This window comes from Cololabis saira, chromosome 3 (genome assembly GCF_033807715.1).
Source record: "Cololabis saira isolate AMF1-May2022 chromosome 3, fColSai1.1, whole genome shotgun sequence".
Classification (NCBI taxonomy): Eukaryota; Metazoa; Chordata; class Actinopteri; order Beloniformes; family Belonidae; genus Cololabis; species Cololabis saira.
Genome location: NC_084589.1, coordinates 52120938 through 52135468, shown reverse-complemented (window position 1 = coordinate 52135468; position 14531 = coordinate 52120938).

Here is a 14531-nt window from a genome sequence, read left to right as displayed (position 1 = left end):
ATATGTTTAATAAAGAAAGAAAAAAGCTTCATACAATGATGAGAAATACTGGCTTATAGGCTTCTGGCCTGTTATTGCTGGCACCTCTGAGTATAAAGAAGAAGAACAGCAAGTATATCCCAGAGCTTATGAAAAACACGGGGTCATTCTGAACCTGATGGAGCAACACATCTCCGGGTTCAGGGTGATGCTTCCCTCCGTGTAGCATCCCTCCTTCGTCTCCCAGCTACAGGCTGTAAACATCTGGGACCCGAGGAGACCAGCTGATGGAGGTTTGGGGGACAGATGTCCTCACAGTCTGGTCTAATAAACGATCTGAGCTCCAGATCTTTTCAAGTAGCCATGGTTCTGGCTGCAGGAAGGTCAGGACTCTTCTTCTATGAAGTTACTCAGATGTGACGGGTTTTACCCAGTTTACTCCAACTGTGGGGATTCAGGGATTTTTGTTACTTCACAGCACAGTAGTGAATAAATCATTTAACAGTTGTCGTTTGATATCAGTCTTTACTTTGGTGTAAAGGAACTGCATCTTTTCTTACCTCTCTGATCTTCTCACAACGCCATCTTTCCTCGATTCACCTTACTTCTATGTCGTAGACCAGAACCTGGAGCGACGTGCATGAGTGTCATGAGCGTCGGCTTCCACGCCGTTTAAATGAGGACCAGACTTAGCAGTTTAGTGGATTTACAGTCTTACTTTCCTCTCGCTTTGATGCAGAAACCTCAGATTGAAGCTGTGCAGGATCTGCAGCTTGAGCTCAGACGAACAACTTTAAACAGTTCATGGTTCATTTATTTTTTATTTTTTTTAAATTGATTTTGATTGAATTTTTGGCACGGCAAATATTAACAGTATAAATGCACTCATGAATTATAATGCATAGGTAAAGGACATTAACAAAGATAGTCTTAAAACAAAGAACACAGCACACAGAAAACACAATATATATATATATATATATATATATATATATATATATATATATATATATATATATATATATATATATATATATATATATATATATATATATATATATATATATATATATAAATGTTGTTTTTTGTATAGAAATTAAATTAATTTTGATTGTAATGAAATAGAGTTTAGGGGGTAGGATTTGATACATTTTTACTTCTTCCTACTCCTTTTCGAGCATGTTAATTATTATTGATGCATGTTTTAGTTTATATTTTGGTTTATTTGGTTTTCTTACATTTATTATTGATGATTATTGTTTTGTTTTCCTCCTGTTTCATGTTCGAAATCAAATTTAAATTCAATAAACTCTGACTAAAGTACGCCCTGCGACGGGCGGATCCCTATGACCCTGAGGCTGATTAAGGAGCTATTAATTAAGCCCCGTTAGGAATACCTGGCACAGACGTGTTTGTCTTTGAGAGGAACACATCGGTGTGCAGATGATGTGTGAAATACGCCGGAACATAAACAACCCTCAAACATTTCATTTTGATCACCTGGGACTCCCTGCTCTGAAAAACACTGTGTTTGCAACATCTGAGGCTTTTAAATCCCTCAGAGTATTAAGTTTGATGCACAAAAAGCATCTCAGCGTTGATGTTTGAAGCTCGTTTGAAATGGGACTTTCTTTTCCCTCAGAAAAATGGCTCTAACTTCCGTCTGTTCTCGACTTTGGGGACAGTTTTATACGATTACACTCTGAGAGGAGCGCTGGGAGATGACGGAACTCCAGAGGGGCGTCTACGAAGCGATACGTTGGTCAGTGACGTCTGTTGAGGTTCCTTAACCTGCCAGGTAACCATGGTAACCGGCTCTGGAGGAGTTTGTTCAAAGCTGAGATGATGATCACAGTCATCATTAAGCCCCGCCCCCTCAAATGGCTGAGTATCAGTTCCTCAGGGAACAGAACTCTTCTTCTGAAGATTTCATTTCCGCAGAAAACCTTGAAGATCCTTAACTCTTGTCTGTTTTGTGGAGTTTACGACAAAAAAAAAAAAGAAGATGAATCCACATGACAGGGCGGTTGATTGATGGTTTTTGCAGATGAAGTGCCTCTCTGTTGGACCTCTCTGTTGAGGCTGCTGCCCCAACAACCTGGTAATGGATGAGCAGAAGATGGATGGACAGACGGATGAAAAAAGGGAAGGAGGGATGAGTGGATGGTTGGACAAAAGAGTGGACAGATGTATGTGTGGATGGATTGAGGGACAGAAGCATGAAAGAGTGGAAGGACTTTATTAATAGACCATCTCATCTATCCATCCGTCCGTCCATCCATCCATTGATAGGCTCGAGGGAAGGAGGGCGTACCCAAATGCAGGACAACACGAGCAAGGTTCAGGTATAACAAAGTTTATTAACAAATAGCGCTCCACCGGAGGGGAGGAGGACAAACACAAACTCACAGACCGTGAAAACGCGGCTGGAGAGTCCAACAAAAGGCGCAGAAGAAATAAGGATGGTAAGAGTCAGCTATCAGTATTGTACAGTATTCTACAATCCAAATGGAAGGATAACTCCCACTGTAGACTCAATGCATTGAGAGACGATTTAGGAATAAATATAACAGAAAATTAGTGGGAAAAAGTTTGTCTAAAGGCACAAACAAAGACTATAAATTCGGCACTAAAACTAATAATACAAGTGGCTATTCAGAATTTATGTGACACCTGTAAAACTACATTACTACAACCCCAACATTCCTGATAGCTGTTTAAAATGCAATGGTTGTGTTGGCTCTCTGCTGCACTGCATGTGGGAACGCCAATAAAAAAGATTCTATTGTCAGTTTCTTTAAGTATTTCTGAGCCTAATAATAAAAAATAAATATATAAAAAAAAAAATTTAAAAACAAAAAAAAAACAGTATAATAAAATCCTGTAATGATGTCTTTTAGTTTCGGTTCCACCCCAAGAATTGAAGTGGCCCCCCCTACGAAACCGTTTTGGAGGCCCCTGGTACCATCTGCCCCCCCACTAGGAAACAGTTTTGGAGGTGTTGTTGAGTGTATGTTTTTGGATTGTATGTATAATACAAGATGAATTCCTCACTGTAAACCAAATGTACCCAAGGGTACAATAAATAAATAATCTAATCTAATCTAATCTGCAGCATTCAGGCCCTGCAGGGCGGCGGAGGCCCCGCCCAGCTGCAGGTTCCACGCCCGGCTGCTGGAGCTGGCAGAAAACCAGGAGGAAGGAGGTTCAGTCAGCAGGAGACGACGGGCTGAGCAGTTCTGGATCCAACATGTCCGGGAGAAAAACTCAGGTCATTGATTGATTGAAATCTTCATTGATTGAATCTTTATTTCGAACATATTAATAATAAATACAAAAAAAAACAATTTCACAAAACATCAGATGGCCATCTCATATAGAATTTGACTTTAAGAATCTCGTAGGTCAATGTAAGGCATAGTGACAATGATAAGATCTGAGTGCAACGATTTGTGTTGTTTTGTTGTCTTTTTTGTTTTAAGTGGGAATTTCCCACCGTTTATGTCTGTTTGTTTTGTTAGGTTTTTGGTTTTGTTTCCGTTTTGTTTTGAGGGTTTATTTTTGGATATCAGCCCCAACTTAGGATAGGAAAATTATGACATGAAGTGTTTCTTACTTTTTTTGATAATTCCCCTTCATCATGAAGTCTGGTAGGAAGACTATTTAACTATTTAATTATTATTTCAGAGTCATTGATATGGTAGTACTATCTGGTATTTTCAATTAGTGCAATTAGTAGAATTTTTGGTTAGAATATTTGGCATGATTATAGCACTAGGAAATACGTCTTGGTGTGTATGGACTTTGACTGACTTTATTTTTTATCGGAAGTTGAGATGTGGTGTGTTCTATGTATGTACAGTATACCCCTCTAGTTGTGATCGAAAATATAAAAATACAATAAAAAAAAGAAAAAGAATACAAATAAACAAGTCATTAAACAAAATCAAAAAGAAATTAAAGCTGCAAGCTGTGATGAACGGGCCCTCGCACCCTTGTGCACGTTCAGACTGCAGTGGAAGCTTGTATGACTTGCATGTAGATTCTTCAGACCTGGATTTTAGCGGATGACACCACCCACGACTCTCTATATCAAACCATTCAAAGGTTATGTCAGAAAGTAGGAACTATAAAATATGGAACAATCAGCTGAAGGGTGGACGCGCTTTTTGGCGTCTATCATCACCACGGAAACGCTTTTGACTGAGGAAAGTAATGCGTGTTGTCGCAGGATGGAGACGCATATTTTGATGTATTACACACCTGGGTGCACGTTACGGTTCAGGCCGTATTAGCTGCTGAAAGAATGGCATAAATTGCGCCAAAATTACATGATTAATTCAAAATGGCCGACTTCCTGTTGGGTTTGGGCCATGGCGCCAAGAGACTTTTTTTTAAGTCGCGACATGATACAGGTGTGTACCGATTTTTCTGCATGTACGTCAAACCGTATTGTGGAGCTTGAGGCATGAAAATTTCTAAGGGGCGCTGTTGAGCCGTTAGGACACGCCCATCAATGCAAACCAATATTTTCGCCAGGCCTGGCTTGGTGCAAAGTTTGGTGAATTTTGGGGCACGTTTAGGGGCAAAAAGGCCCTCTTTTTGTTGGAAGAAGGAAAAAAAACAACCACACACACACACGCACGCACGCACGCACGCACGCACGCACGCACGCACGCACGCACGCACGCACGCACGCACACACACACACACACACACACACACACACACACACACACACACACACACACACCTCCATCTTCCTCCTCATCAGGATTCCTGCTCGTCTCTCAGCCTTCCGTTCTCGTTGGCAGGTTCAGTCACATCAGCTGCGGGAAACCTGTTCGTCTCACTCCGATGACCCGAGAGTCTGAACCTCCCCAGGTCCATGTGGACCTGCAGACGGGTACAGCATGGATCTTTGCTAGAACATTTGTCTTGTTTTGGTAAACGAAAATGAAGACACATTTTAGCAGAGTTTTTATTTTGTAATCTAGATTTTAATCTGGTTTTTATTCCTCTACGATGTTGCATTATATATTTATTATCGTTATCGTCACATGACCAGCATTTTCTTTGCGTCTCGTCTCGTTTTCCTCAGGTGATAAAGGTTCGTTGACAAAAGCAACTTTACTCCTAACGAGTCAGTTACGTGGTAACAGTTTTGAATATCAATCTTTAAGAAACACCAAGACAACCGTAGTCCCACAGGGACCAGTTCTGGGGCTCCAAGACAACCGTAGTCCCACAGGGACCAGTTCTGGGGCTCCAGGACAACCGTAGTCCCACAGGGACCAGTTCTGGGGCTCCAGGACAACCGTAGTCCCACAGGGACCAGTTCTGGGGCTCCAAGACAACCGTAGTCCCACAGGGACCAGTTCTGGGGCTCCTAGACAACCGTAGTCCCACAGGGACCAGTTCTGGGGCTCCTAGACAACCGTAGTCCCACAGGGACCAGTTCTGGGGCTCCAAGACAACCGTAGTCCCACAGGGACCAGTTCTGGGGCTCCTCCTCCTGTTCCAGACTCTGCACCATCTTGAGGTCTCTTGTCACAGCTTATGCAGATGATTCCCAGATCTACGTTGAACTCTCATGATTAGGATCCTTTTTTATTTTGTAATCTACATTTTAGTCTGGTTTTTATTCCTCTACGATATTGCATTATATATTTAATTATTGTTATCGTCACATGACCAGCATTTTCGTTTCGTCCACTAACCGAGACCAAAACGGTGTTTGAACCAGGCAGTAAATAAGTTGGAGGTCGGTGGAAACGGACTCGGTTCCTTTAGCGGCGAGTCGAGGAACCGCAACGAAACTTAGTTCCCTATAAACCCAGAAGTTTCAGATGGTTGGTGTTTGGTTCCGATGCGTGATGGTGATGTAGTGGACTATACAACCGCTAGAAGGTGGTTTCCGACCTCCAGAAACCTGGATGTTCTTTGCCTCCCCCTGTCGGCCTGGGGTGATACAGCTGCATAACAATCTGACCTCTGCTCCTGCTCTCTGCTTCAAACCTGCACAGATTTGGTTCATAAACTTCTTTAATTGGCAGTTTTAGAGCAGAAAAGAGTCCAAACGTTTCACCGGGTCACAACTGGACCAGGGAACCTGGGGATAGGGGGAAAGTGCAGCTTCCTGCTGCTCGTTACTGGAGATAAAGCTGAAATCTGATATTTCTCATCAACTATCTCTGCAGAGCCGCCGCAGCGCTGACGGAAATCCTCTCAGTGTTAATCTGCTGTCCATCACTGCAACGCTTTAGTGAAGTCACGACAAAGGAAGTTGAAATCAATTAACTGCGGTTTTGCTGGAGGGAATCTGAGGATAATTGACTTCATCAGTTGAAAAACAGAAAACAACAGTAACAAGTGCTGCAAGAAAATGAGAATGAAAAACAAAATAAGTTTTCCCTGAGAGTATTTTTGTTTTACTAAATTAGTAAATTATAACTGTTGATTGTTGTTTTTCTTTATACTAACAAAACACAATGCCCGGTAGGGTCTATGGATGGATGGATGGATGGATGGATGGATGGATGGATGGATGGATGGATGGATGGATGGATGAATGGATGGATGGATGTTAGGGTTTGGCACACCCTTCCTCCACTGGAGGGCGCCAAAGCCTGGTCAGGCTTGGCCAGAGCACCACAGCTGATCCCAATCATCGTCTCCACACCTGACACCACTCAGCCTCGTCACCCAGTCTGCTCTTAAGCCTGTCTCCCACAAGCTGCGGTGTTGGATGATTCTCTCCAGCTCAGAGCCCTGTACTCGGCCCGTTTTCCTGGACGTCCCTAGTTTCCCCGTTCATGGACCTTCCCTTCCTGGGGTCCTTTGGATTACTTTTTCCAGCTGTGAGTTTCCCTCTAGAACCTGCAGGACCAGGTCTAGAACCTGCAGGACCAGGTCTAGAACCTGCAGGACCAGGTCTAAGACCTGCAGGACCAGGTCTAGAACCTGCAGGACCAGGTCTAAGACCTGCAGGACCAGGTCTAGAACCTGCAGGACCAGGTCTAGAACCTGCAGGACCAGGTCTAGAACCTGCAGGACCAGGTCTAGAACCTGCAGGACAAGGTCTAAGACCTGCAGGACCAGGTCTAAGACCTGCAGGACCAGGTCTAGACCTGCAGGACCAGGTCTAAGACCTGCAGGACCAGGTCTTAGACCTGCAGGACCAGGTCTTAGACCTGCAGGACCAGGTCTTAGACCTGCAGGACCAGGTCTAGAACCTGCAGGACCAGGTCTAGAACCTGCAGGACCAGGTCTAGAATCTGCAGGACCAGGTCTAGGACCTGCAAGACCAGGTCTAAGACCTGCAGGACCAGGTCTAGGACCTGCAGGACCAGGTCTTAGACCTGCAAGACCAGGTCTAGAACCTGCAGGACCAGGTCTTAGACCTGCAAGACCAGGTCTAAGACCTGCAGGACCAGGTCTAGGACCTGCAGGACCAGGTCTAGAACCTGCAGGACCAGGTCTTAGACCTGCAGGACCAGGTCTAAGACCTGCAGGACCAGGTCTAGGACCTGCAGGACCAGGTCTTAGACCTGCAGGACCAGGTCTAAGACCTGCAGGACCAGGTCTAAGACCTGCAGGACCAGGTCTAGACCTGCAGGACCAGGTCTAAGACCTGCAGGACCAGGTCTAGGACCTGCAGGACCAGGTCTTAGACCTGCAGGACCAGGTCTAAGACCTGCAGGACCAGGTCTAAGACCTGCAGGACCAGGTCTAGAACCTGCAGGACCAGGTCTAAGACCTGCAGGACCAGGTCTAAGACCTGCAGGACCAGGTCTAAGACCTGCAGGACCAGGTCTAAGACCTGCAGGACCAGGTCTAGAACCTGCAGGACCAGGTCTAGAACCTGCAGGACCAGGTCTAGAACCTGCAGGACCAGGTCTTAGACCTGCAGGACCAGGTCTAGAACCTGCAGGACCAGGTCTTAGACCTGCAGGACCAGGTCTAAGACCTGCAGGACCAGGTCTAGAACCTGCAGGACCAGGTCTAGAACCTGCAGGACCAGGTCTTAGACCTGCAGGACCAGGTCTAAGACCTGCAGGACCAGGTCTAAGACCTGCAGGACCAGGTCTAGAACCTGCAGGACCAGGTCTAAGACCTGCAGGACCAGGTCTAGAACCTGCAGGACCAGGTCTAAGACCTGCAGGACCAGGTCTAGAACCTGCAGGACCAGGTCTAGAACCTGCAGGACCAGGTCTAGAACCTGCAGGACCAGGTCTAGAACCTGCAGGACCAGGTCTAAGACCTGCAGGACCAGGTCTAAGACCTGCAGGACCAAGTCTAGACCTGCAGGACCAGGTCTAAGACCTGCAGGACCAGGTCTAGAACCTGCAGGACCAGGTTTAAGACCTGCAGGACCAGGTCTAGAACCTGCAGGACCAGGTCTAAGACCTGCAGGACCAAGTCTAAGACCTGCAGGACCAGGTCTAAGACCTGCAGGACCAGGTCTAGATCCTGCAGGACCAGGTCTAAGACCTGCAGGACCAGGTCTAAGACCTGCCGGACCAGGTCTAGATCCTGCAGGACCAGGTCTAGAACCTGCAGGACCAGGTCTAGAACCTGCAGGACCAGGTCTAAGACCTGCAGGACCAGGTCTAAGACCTGCAGGACCAGGTCTAAGACCTGCAGGACCAGGTCTAGAACCTGCAGGACCAGGTCTAGAACCTGCAGGACCAGGTCTAAGACCTGCAGGACCAGGTCTAAGACCTGTAGGACCAGGTCGAGAACCTGCAGGACCAGGTCTAGAACCTGCAGGACCAGGTCTAAGACCTGCAGGACCAGGTCTAGAACCTGCAGGACCAGGTCTAGAACCTGCAGGACCAGGTCTAGAACCTGCAGGACCAGGTCTAAGACCTGCAGGACCAGGTCTAGAACATACAGGACCAGGTCTAAGACCTGCAGGACCAGGTCTAAGACTTGCAGGACCAGGTCTAGATCCTGCAGGACCAGGTCTAGAACCTGCAGGACCAGGTTTAGAACCTGCAGGACCAGGTCTAAGACCTGCAGGACCAGGTCTAGAACCTGCAGGACCAGGTTTAGAACCTACAGGACCAGGTCTAGATCCTGCAGGACCAGGTCTAGAACCTGCAGGACCAGGTTTAGAACCTACAGGACCAGGTCTAAGACCTGCAGGACCAGGTCTAAGACCTGCAGGACCAGGTCTAGAACCTGCAGGACCAGGTCTTAGACCTGCAGGACCAGGTCTAGAACCTGCAGGACCAGGTGTAAGACCTGCAGGACCAGGTCTAGAACCTGCAGGACCAGGTCTAGAACCTGCAGGACCAGGTCTAAGACCTGCAGGACCAGGTCTAGAACCTGCAGGACCAGGTCTAGAACCTGCAGGACCAGGTCTAAGACCTGCAGGACCAGGTCTAAGACCTGCAGGACCAAGTCTAGACCTGCAGGACCAGGTCTAAGACCTGCAGGACCAGGTCTAGAACCTGCAGGACCAGGTTTAAGACCTGCAGGACCAGGTCTAGAACCTGCAGGACCAGGTCTAAGACCTGCAGGACCAGGTCTAGAACCTGCAGGACCAGGTTTAGAACCTACAGGACCAGGTCTAAGACCTGCAGGACCAGGTCTAGAACCTGCAGGACCAGGTCTTAGACCTGCAGGACCAGGTCTGAGACCTGCAGGACCAGGTCTAGATCCTGCAGGACCAGGTCTAAGACCTGCAGGACCAGGTCTAGACCCTGCAGGACCAGGTCTAGATCCTGCAGGACCAGGTCTAGAACCTGCAGGACCAGGTCTAGACCTGCAGGACCAGGTCTAGAACCTGCAGGACCAGGTCTAAGACCTGCAGGACCAGGTCTAAGACCTGCAGGACCAGGTCTAAGACCTGCAGGACCAGGTCTAGAACCTGCAGGACCAGGTCTAAGACCTGCAGGACCAGGTCTAAGACCTGCAGGACCAGGTCTAAGACCTGCAGGACCAGGTCTAGAACCTGCAGGACCAGGTCTAAGACCTGCAGGACCAGGTCTAAGACCTGCAGGACCAGGTCTAAGACCTGCAGGACCAGGTCTAGATCCTGCAGGACCAGGTCTAAGACCTGCAGGACCAGGTCTAAGACCTGCAGGACCAGGTCTAGATCCTGCAGGACCAGGTCTAAGACCTGCAGGACCAGGTCTAGACCCTGCAGGACCAGGTCTAGATCCTGCAGGACCAGGTCTAGAACCTGCAGGACCAGGTCTAGACCTGCAGGACCAGGTCTAGAACCTGCAGGACCAGGTCTAAGACCTGCAGGACCAGGTCTAAGACCTGCAGGACCAGGTCTAAGACCTGCAGGACCAGGTCTAAGACCTGCAGGACCAGGTCTAGAACCTGCAGGACCAGGTCTAAGACCTGCAGGACCAGGTCTAAGACCTGCAGGACCAGGTCTAGAACCTGCAGGACCAGGTCTAGAACCTGCAGGACCAGGTCTAGAACCTGCAGGACCAGGTCTAAGACCTGCAGGACCAGGTCTAGAACCTGCAGGACCAGGTCTAGAACCTGCAGGACCAGGTCTAGAACCTGCAGGACCAGGTCTAGACCTGCAGGACCAGGTCTAAGACCTGCAGGACCAGGTCTAGAACCTGCAGGACCAGGTCTAGAACCTGCAGGACCAGGTCTAAGACCTGCAGGACCAGGTCTAAGACCTGCAGGACCAGGTCTAAGACCTGCAGGACCAGGTCTAAGACCTGCAGGACCAGGTCTAAGACCTGCAGGACCAGGTCTAGAACCTGCAGGACCAGGTCTAAGACCTGCAGGACCAGGTCTAAGACCTGCAGGACCAGGTCTAGAACCTGCAGGACCAGGTCTAGAACCTGCAGGACCAGGTCTAAGACCTGCAGGACCAGGTCTAAGACCTGCAGGACCAGGTCTAAGACCTGCAGGACCAGGTCTAGAACCTGCAGGACCAGGTCTAGAACCTGCAGGACCAGGTTTAGAACCTGCAGGACCAGGTCTAAGACCTGCAGGACCAGGTCTAGAACCTGCAGGACCAGGTCTTAGACCTGCAGGACCAGGTCTAGAACCTGCAGGACCAGGTCTAGAACCTGCAGGACCAGGTCTAGAACCTGCAGGACCAGGTCTAGATCCTGCAGGACCAGGTCTAGAACCTGCAGGACCAGGTCTAGACCTGCAGGACCAGGTCTAGAACCTGCAGGACCAGGTCTAGAACCTGCAGGACCAGGTCTAAGACCTGCAGGACCAGGTCTAAGACCTGCAGGACCAGGTCTAAGACCTGCAGGACCAGGTCTAGAACCTGCAGGACCAGGTCTAAGACCTGCAGGACCAGGTCTAGAACCTGCAGGACCAGGTCTAAGACCTGCAGGACCAGGTCTAGAACCTGCAGGACCAGGTCTAGAAACTGCAGGACCAGGTCTAAGACCTGCAGGACCAGGTCTAGAACCTGCAGGACCAGGTCTAGAACCTGCAGGACCAGGTCTAAGACCTGCAGGACCAGGTCTAATACCTGCAGGACCAGGTCTAGACCTGCAGGACCAGGTCTAAGACCTGCAGGACCAGGTCTAGAACCTGCAGGACCAGGTCTAGAACCTGCAGGACCAGGTCTAGAACCTGCAGGACCAGGTCTAGAACCTGCAGGACCAGGTCTAGAACCTGCAGGACCAGGTCTAGAACCTGCAGGACCAGGTCTAAGACCTGCAGGACCAGGTCTAAGACCTGCAGGACCAGGTCTAGAACCTGCAGGACCAGGTCTAGACCTGCAGGACCAGGTCTAAGACCTGCAGGACCAGGTCTAGAACCTGCAGGACCAGGTCTAGAACCTGCAGGACCAGGTCTAGAACCTGCAGGACCAGGTCTAGACCTGCAGGACCAGGTCTAGAACCTGCAGGACCAGGTCTAGAACCTGCAGGACCAGGTCTAGAACCTGCAGGACCAGGTCTAAGACCTGCAGGACCAGGTCTAGATCCTGCAGGACCAGGTCTAGAACCTGCAGGACCAGGTCTAAGACCTGCAGGACCAGGTCTAGATCCTGCAGGACCAGGTCTAGAACCTGCAGGACCAGGTCTAAGACCTGCAGGACCAGGTCTAGAACCTGCAGGACCAGGTCTAGAACCTGCAGGACCAGGTCTAGAACCTGCAGGACCAGGTCTAAGACCTGCAGGACCAGGTCTAAGACCTGCAGGACCAGGTCTAGAACCTGCAGGACCAGGTCTAAGACCTGCAGGACCAGGTCTAGAACCTGCAGGACCAGGTCTAAGACCTGCAGGACCAGGTCTAGAACCTGCAGGACCAGGTCTAGAACCTGCAGGACCAGGTCTAGAACCTGCAGGACCAGGTCTAAGACCTGCAGGACCAGGTCTAGAACCTGCAGGACCAGGTCTAGAACCTGCAGGACCAGGTCTAAGACCTGCAGGACCAGGTCTAGAACCTGCAGGACCAGGTCTAGATCCTGCAGGACCAGGTCTAAGACCTGCAGGACCAGGTCTAGAACCTGCAGGACCAGGTCTAGAACCTGCAGGACCAGGTCTAAGACCTGCAGGACCAGGTCTAGAACCTGCAGGACCAGGTCTAAGACCTGCAGGACCAGGTCTAGAACCTGCAGGACCAGGTCTAGAACCTGCAGGACCAGGTCTAGAACCTGCAGGACCAGGTCTAAGACCTGCAGGACCAGGTCTAAGACCTGCAGGACCAGGTCTAAGACCTGCAGGACCAGGTCTTAGACCTGCAGGACCAGGTCTAGAACCTGTAGGACCAGGTCTAGAACCTGCAGGACCAGGTCTAGAACCTGCAGGATCAGGTCTAGAACCTGCAGGATCAGGTCTAGAACCTGTAGGACCAGGTCTAGAACCTGCAGGACCAGGTCTAGAACCTGCAGGACCAGGTCTAGAACCTGCAGGACCAGGTCTAAGACCTGCAGGATCAGGTCTAGAACCTGCAGGACCAGGTCTAGAACCTGCAGAACCAGGTCTAAGACCTGCAGGACCAGGTCTAAGACCTGCAGGACCAGGTCTAGAACCTGCAGGACCAGGTCTAAGACCTGCAGGACCAGGTCTAGAACCTGCAGGACCAGGTCTAAGACCTGCAGGACCAGGTCTAGAACCTGCAGGACCAGGTCTATGACCTGCAGGACCAGGTCTAAGACCTGCAGGACCAGGTCTAAGACCTGCAGGACCAGGTCTAGAACCTGCAGGACCAGGTCTAAGACCTGCAGGACCAGGTCTAGAACCTGCAGGACCAGGTCTAGAACCTGCAGGACCAGGTCTAGAACCTGCAGGACCAGGTCTAAGACCTGCAGGACCAGGTCTAGAACCTGCAGGACCAGGTCTAGAACCTGCAAGACCAGGTCTAAGACCTGCAGGACCAGGTCTAGAACCTGCAGGACCAGGTCTAAGACCTGCAGGACCAGGTCTAGAACCTGCAGGATCAGGTCTAGAACCTGCAGGACCAGGTCTAAGACCTGCAGGACCAGGTCTAAGACCTGCAGGACCAGGTCTAGAACCTGCAGGACCAGGTCTAGAACCTGCAGGACCAGGTCTAGAACCTGCAGGACCAGGTCTAAGACCTGCAGGACCAGGTCTAGAACCTGCAGGACCAGGTCTAGAACCTGCAGGACCAGGACCAGGTCTAAGACCTGCAGGACCAGGTCTAAGACCTGCAGGACCAGGTCTAGAACCTGCAGGACCAGGTCTAGAACCTGCAAGACCAGGTCTAGAACCTGCAGGACCAGGTCTAGAACCTGCAAGACCAGGTCTAAGACCTGCAGGACCAGGTCTAAGACCTGCAGGACCAGGTCTAGAACCTGCAGGACCAGGTCTAAGACCTGCAGGACCAGGTCTAAGACCTGCAGGACCAGGTCTAGAACCTGCAGGACCAGGTCTAGAACCTGCAGGACCAGGTCTAAGACCTGCAGGACCAGGTCTAGACCTGCAGGACCAGGTCTAAGACCTGCAGGACCAGGTCTAAGACCTGCAGGACCAGGTCTAAGACCTGCAGGACCAGGTCTAGACCTGCAGGACCAGGTCTAAGACCTGCAGGACCAGGTCTAGAACCTGCAGGACCAGGTCTAAGACCTGAAGGGCCAGGTCTAAGACCTGCAGGACCAGGTCTAGAACCTGCAGGACCAGGTCTAGAACCTGCAGGACCAGGTCTAGAACCTGCAGGACCAGGTCTAAGACCTGCAGGACCAGGTCCAGAACCTGCAGGACCAGGTCTAAGACCTGCAGGACCAGGTCTAGAACCTGCAGGATCAGGTCTAAGCCCTGCAGGACCAGGTCTAGACCTGCAGGACCAGGTCTAAGACCTGCAGGACCAGGTCTAAGACCTGCAGGACCAGGTCTAAGCCCTGCAGGACCAGGTCTAGAACCTGCAGGACCTGGTCTAAGACCTGCAGGACCAGGTCTAGAACCTGCAGGACCAGGTCTAAGAGCTGCAGGACCAGGTCTAAGACCTGCAGGACCAGGTCTAGAACCTGCAGGACCAGGTCTAGAACCTGCAGGACCAGGTCTAGAACCTGCAGGACCAGGTCTTAGGCCTGCAGGACCAGGTCTAAGACCTGCAGGACCAGGTCTAGAACCTGCAGGACCAGGTCT